Raw genomic sequence first — 7401 nt, 5'->3', positions numbered from 1 at the left:
GGTGAGGTTACACAGGAAGGTGTCCAGGCGGGTTTTGAATGTCTCCAGAGAAGGAGACTCCACAACCCCCCTGGGCAGCCTGTTCCAGTGCTCTGTTACCCTCACTGAGAAGAAGTTTCTTCTCAAATTTAAGTGGAACCTCTTGTATTCCAATTTGAACCCATTACCCCTTGTTCTACCATTGGTTGCCACCGAGAAGAGCCTGGCTCCATCCTCGTGACACTCACCCTTTACATATTTGTAGATATTAATAAGGTCGCCCCTCAGTCTCCTCTTCTCCAAGCTAAAGAGACCCAGCTTCCTCAGCCTTTTCTCATAAGGGAGATGTTCCACTCCCTTCATCATCTTTGTTGCCCTGCGCTGGACTCTCTCCAGCAGTTCCCTGTCCTTCTTGAACTGAGGGGCCCAGAACTGGACACAATATTCCAGATGTGGTCTCACCAGGGCAGAGTAGAGGAGAAGGAGAATCTCTCTCGACTTACTAACCACCCTCCTTCTAATACACCCCAGGATGCCATTGGCCTTCCTGGCCACAAGGGCACAGTGCTGGCTCATGGTCCTCCTGCTGACCACCAGGGCCTCCAGGTCCCTTTCCCCTACACTGCTCTCTAACAGGTCATTCCCCAACTTATACTGGAACCTGGGGTTGTTCCTGCCCAGGTGCAGGACTCTACATTTTCCCTTGTTATATTCCATTAAATATTTCCCCGCCCAACTCTCCAGCCTGTCCAGGTCTTGCTGGATGTCAGCACAGCCTTCTGGCGTGTCAGCCACTCCTCCCAGCTTGGTGTCATCAGCAAACTTGCTGATAGTACCCTCTATTCCCTCATCCAAGTAATTGATGAATATACTGAATAATACTGGTCCCAGTACTGACCCCTGAAGCACTCCACTAGATACAGGCCTCCAACTAGATTCTGCCCTATTGACCACGACTCTCTGGCTTCTTTCCTTCAGCCAGTTTGCAGTCCACCTCACTACCCAATCATCCAGACCACACTCCCCCAGTTTAGCAGAGAGGATGCTGTGGGAGACTGTGTCAAATGCTTTACTGAAGTCAAGGTAGACCACATCCAATATCCACATCATCTATCCACCTCGTTATGTCCTCACAAAAGGCGATGAGGTTGGTCAAGCACGATTTCCCCTTGGTGAAGCAATGTTGACTGCCCCTAATGACCCTCTTATCCTTGATATACCTTGAGATGGCACCAAGGATAAGTTGTTCCATCACCTTTCCGGGGATGGAGGTGAGGCTGACTGGTCTATAGTTACCCGGGTCCTCCTTCTTGCCCTTTTTGAAGACTGGAATAACGTTTTCCTCCCTTCAGTCCTCAGGCACCTCTCCCATCTCCCATGACTTGGCAAAGATGATGGAGAGTGGTCCAGCAATGACCTCAGCCAGCTCCCTCAGCACCTGCGGGTGCATCCCATCTGGACCCATGAATTATTAATCCAAGCTAAGGTTATTACATGTTTCTATAAGGAATGAATTGTTCAGAAACCAGATGCATCAGTATCTCAGCCTAAACCTTCAACTGGCTTTAACGTTTTGGCTTGTTGACAGTGTCGGCAGAGAGGCCAAAGACAACCTGAATGTGATGACAGCATCTTGCTAGAAGTGAGCAAGGTGACTAAGAAAGCAAATCAGTGGGGCAGTACATGCAGTTGCAAATAAAACAGATATTACTTCATCCCCAGAAGTTCATCCTATAGGCTAGTGCTATTGCACATTATAAGTTATGCATGGAAAATTAAGTATCTCCTTTGAGAGGCAACGGCATTGTCTTCATGTAGCTTATTACTATAGACTCAACCCTACCACATGAGAAAAACAAAAAGCTTTTGTGTCTCCAGTGAGCTGGCATCTCTCTTTGAGGATAGAATTTCACACTCTCTGTTTCTATAATAAACCAAACAAATTATACTAATTCAAGGGTAATTGTGGATGCCAGACAAACAAGAAATGCCAGCTTTAGACTGTCTTCTAGAATTGGCAGAAGTGTAATCCAGCTCTGGCCATTTGGCACCTCTAGTTTTATAGCACCCTAGTAAAGTGCAAACAGGCTTCCAATCATCCACAAAGGAAAAGAAGAGGGGATTTTAATGTTACTCGGCAATGACAGCCCTTTTAATGAATTTCATAATGACCACATACTCACTACGGTTTATGGAAATTCAAACATGCTTCATATGGTCATGTTCTCCCAGCTGTAGTCTTCCTTTCTTCAGCAACTTCCTGTATTTGTTTGCGATGTCTAACTATTAGGAAGGGTAGCTGAGAGAAATTCCTAACATACCCAACGAGAGGAGCACAATTACTGACTCCATAGAAGGCACCATCAAATATTTCATTTACATAGTTTTAAGTACACATCACACTCACGCCCAGCATCCCAGCTGGCAATTTTTAGGGTGAGAAAGACAAAAATCCTTTGCTCCATTCAGGATGGAGCATCCTGCGATGTGCAGCTCTGGAACAAGACGTACTGGTCCTCTCTTCCACACAGCCAGGCAGACTCACACTTCCCCACCCAAAGGTGCCTTTCTACCAGCTGTCTTCCCAGCATGAAAGTGTTTCTGCTACACAACCCAGCTACTTCCTCCACTTATTAAAAGAACAGCTGACACAATAATTGCAGCTGGAACACCTGCACACATTTCCCAGTGGCTATTGCCAGCCTGAAGAGCAGGCTTGGTGTTTGAGGTATTCTAATTCTGCCTTGTTGTACAGACTTGAACTCTTATTCTGGTTCCCAGAGACCAATCTCTGCTGAAGTTTCTATTCTGGAAGTAAAATAAAGTTCTTTGGAATTTTATCTCTAAATGAGGTGTTTTCTCCTTAAAGAGCTCCATGTCCCCTGACAGACTTGTATTTTCAGTTCCTGAGTTACCTAGTTTCTTCTCTGCCTGTATAAACTGGACCTTCCCTCATAGTTATTTTGATTACCTGAAGAAAACATAGCTGCAGATTTGCTTGTTTTGAAAACATTTGCAGTCATTTTGAAATGGGTGTCACGCTCTGACTTTATGTAACTAGTGACAAGGTTTATAATGTGGTGCACTTTATTGAACAAAGCCAAATTTTCATAGGAAGCATAGTTTGTAGATGAGCCATGTCATCAACACACCCCCCGAATGGAGTTAGCTCTGGGGAAATTATTCCCCCATAAGCCCTACTTTCTCTTTCCCCCTCTTCTCTTCCCTTCCCTGGTTCCTTCTGGCTTTCTCTTTCCCCTGGATTAACCCTATGCCAGAGCTGTGAGTTGAATTAACTGAGCAAAGGTGCTGAGGAGCTGGTGCAACAGAATCTTAGGGGGAGAAAGACATTTTACTTTTGCCGGGATTAAGTTGTTAGATACATGTGGTCGTATTACATGTAACCCACCTTTTACACACCATGGTGCTTTCATGTCAGCCAGCACCAAGGCCGTCTTTGCTCTGCACTCAGCAAACCCCGCTGCATCTCGGCTGGTTCTTTGCTCGGGAGCTCCCGAAGTGAAAAGTGAGGTTGAAAGAAATAAATAGGTCCCTGTGAGATCATCTCACTTCTGCCCAAGTTTATCACTCCTCGGTTGCTGTCAGCTTTCCCAGTATCCCAGCTGTGTGCTAAGGTGCACATCAGTCCTCGCCTTCAGCCCTGCCGGCGTGCGCCGGTCGTGGTGCAGCTCACAGGAGGGCGAGCAACCCCCTCTTAGGCCGACAGCACCGGGAAACGCAAAGGAAGAACCAGCGCAACCCGGGACCGGCAACCCACGGGTTTTGGGGACCCACGGCACCCGCGCTCCTCGCCTGCGCGGATGCTGGGGAGGCGGCTGCGTGGCCGAAAGGCTCCACGGCCAAACGCGGCCAGGATAATGGAGTGCCCGCCTTCCACGGGCCGGCAGCGAGCGGCAGCACACGGGGAGCGGGGGAAGCAGCCGCTGCCCGGCCCCGCCGAGCGCAGGCCGCCCCCTGCCGGCGTCGCGCAGCCACCGCAGTGTCCCCTCTGCCGCGGACACGCAGTCCCAGCTCCGCCCCGCTCCGGTCGCCGAGGAGCAGCTTTCGCGCTGACCCTGACCGTGACAGCGCTCCGGGACCGGCTTTGGGTGCTGCACGGGCGGAGAGCTTGGAGCAAAACCCTGAGGCAGATTGGGAACACCCGCTCCCCCGGTCTGCCCTGCCGGCGGCTTTAGGGCCATGGTCGGTCACTCCGCACCTCTCTTGCCTCACATAGCGACGTATTTCTTTTATTCCAGAAAAGCAATTATCCTACGAATGTAATGGAAATCAACAGGAAGACTATATCTTAAGGAAGGCTAACGACACGGAAGAGAGACTTGATTTGGTAGCACTCAGGTGTTCTTGCCTCATCTAGAAATGTGCTTAAGGAATTTTAAAATGTTTTGATCTGATCATTAGCTAGAAGCTTAATAAATGCAGGCCTACTGTAATTAATGACAGTGCTATGATCAAGTATGGAATGTATTTAGAAAGACTGCTCTGAAGAATTCAAATGAAAATAATTTCCTCTTCTACATAAATATTTTTTCTCATGTTACATTTTCATTCTGCTGCTTCTTAGCTTTTTCAAAGAATCACAATACTTCTGGAAAGTAATGTATTCCACATAGTGTTTTATATTGTTCAGAGGATTTTCAATTGCTGTCTATCATGGACATATTTACTGTTACACACTGTAAGTACTTATTCCATTGACAGCTCACAGAATCGAGTCCAACTGTTAACCTAACAGTACAGAGTCCACCTCTAACCCATGTCTTTCATCTACATGTCTTTTAAACACCTCCAGGGATGGTGACTCCACAACTTCCCTGGGCAGCCTGTTCCAATGCCTGACAACCCTTTTCATGAAGAATATTTTCCTAATATCCAATCTGAACCTCCCCTGGTGCAACTTGAGGCCATGTCCTCTTGTCCTATCACTTGCTACTTGGGAGAAGAGACCAACACCCTGCATGCTACAACCTCCTTTCAGGTAGTTGCAGACAGCGATAAGGTCTCCCCTCAGCTCCCTTTTCTCCAGGCTGAACAGCCCCGGTTCCCTCAACCACTCCTCACCAGGCTTGTGCTCCAGACCCTTCACTAGTTTCCTTGCCCTTCTCTGACCTTGCTCCCTCCCTGCAATCTTGGCATTTCACGAACAGTTTTACTAGCATTCCAGTTCAAGAACCTGAATGGAGTGTATTAACTAGACTTCCCTTCCACAGTAAAAATGTTATTTGCAAAAAGTAGCAACATTTGTAATTGCTTACCCAAATATGAGAACTTAAGGTGTTCCCTGTTGACATTGTATTACAATTATGAGAGAATATGTGTCCTGTGATGAAAGGCATCAGATTAAACTGGGATTTCTCTCCTCCCCCTCTAGGCGCTGATAGATCTCTTCTCTAAAACCCTACACTACTGTGCACCCCTGCTATGGCTGTGCCTTCTAGACCACAGATGACCCCAGATCTGCTCTTCAAACGTATTTCCCAATACTCAGATTTCAACCTGATACACTTAAAACCTGATTTATTTCAGTGCTCAATTCTGACAATAGGAGTGACACGGGGTTAAGAGGGGTGCTTTGTTCAGCTCCTTGAGGTCAGAGACTAGGCTTTGAGTAGAAGGGGAAAAAAAAGCCACTTGAAAATGGATAGCTGTGTGTATGTGTATGTATGTGTGGATATGCCTGTGTATAGGGAAGAATTCCCTCCACAGGGAACAGCTGGAGAACAACTGATAACTGACTGTGCTAAATTCCAAATATTATGTCATGCAGTTTCTGGTTTTGATTTAGAGAAATATTTTTACTACTTATTTGTATCGTAGCAACATATACAGTCCCTCCATAATTAACTAGGATTTGACTATAAAATACAAAGTAAAACTACAATCTTTCCTCTGATGAGTTTGAGTTGCGAATCATTCCAATATAAGCACACTAGAAAAAGTATTGATCAACTTTGCTTATGCCTAAGGAGTATGAGTATTTATACTCGTATTTTAGCAAACCGCCAGAGAAAATCGAGTCACAGTATCTATTGCCTTGTAGAAACCCAGCTAGGTTGGTTTAAGAAAAAAAAATAGCTGCCTTTGGGCTTTCACTGAGACTACAGCAATTTATATATCTTATTTATTTTTAATTAATTACCATTATTAATTTCAATCTGGGTTTATTTTTCTTTTAAAATGTAATATTAACTCTAGAGGCACTTTTTTCTTAGTGCTACTGGGATCTATCAGTGCCTGGTGACTTTAATGGAAGCTGAGAGCTCAGCACTTTGCAGCATGAGGTCTGGCGTCTGTAACTCAAGCAGATGCATATGCAGAAGGAGGGCTAAGGAGTCCTGCGATTTGTAAGACAATAGGCAAGAACAGGAGTTGCAGATTTGTTTCCTGGTCCCAGGGTGCAGGATAAGCAGTTAGGATACACCTTCACATAGATTGCCTGTGCTGGCAGGTGTGAAATCATATCATGCTGGCTCAACTAACGTATTATTTCCCAGAAGTTTTTGCTTCTTCTGTTCTCTGCAATTTGCAAGGTATGGCCTATTCAGATGTCTGCACATGTCCTGTGTTGATAGGTTTAATATGACTGCTTTGTAATGTCTGATGATTTTTGGAAGGGTAGTTTCATACTCTCAGAATGGAGGAGAAAACCTTCATCAGCTTTACAACTCAATAATAATGATTTGTATTTTCCATCCACAATTAAAGAGTTAAACATTTCTGGAGCAAGGATTAGCCCCACTGATTCATACATCCTTTCATACAGCAAGAAAAACAAACCTTGTCCTTAAAACAAAACCTGTTAAATGGGACTGGGGTGATTAGTGACCATAACTTAAAAATTAGTTTGGAACAGTGCCAGTGCAAATCCTGTCCCGCTCCCTCTGCATGATAACAGATGAGAGAAAAATCCTTCCTCACTGTGCTTGGTCTCAAAGACACAAGAAGCTGACAAATGGAGGAGAGCACTATAAATCTAAGCAACTTAATTGGTGTAGCTTTGTTAGCTGCTTGGTTTGTTTTTAAGAGGGGAATCTGAAGTAGGAGCAGTACAGCAAAGTAAACAATAATTATTAAAAGTACCAGAAAAAAAAAAAAAAAAAAACAGAGAAAAGAGGTGCACACAGAGTTCATTGCTTGTTCCTAGTCAGGGTCAGCAAGCAGGACCTTATGCTCAGAATGAACTTTTAAACGTGTTTTGTAGGAGTTCATACACAAATTGGGATCAGGGATTCCCCTCATGTTTATTTAGCAATCTGAGGAGAGAAGACAACGATATTTGTAGCAGAAGCTAGTGGGCCATAAAGGCCAGGCATGGTGGTAGCTATATTAGATCAGCTGGAGATGATGAGACTAAATTATGAATCACTATAAAGGTAAAGTTAGAACCACATTTCCTGCAGA

Source organism: Streptopelia decaocto, assembly GCF_964273445.1.
Source record: "Streptopelia decaocto genome assembly, chromosome: 7".
In the NCBI taxonomy this organism is placed as follows: Eukaryota; Metazoa; Chordata; class Aves; order Columbiformes; family Columbidae; genus Streptopelia; species Streptopelia decaocto.
This window is presented reverse-complemented; position numbering follows the sequence as displayed.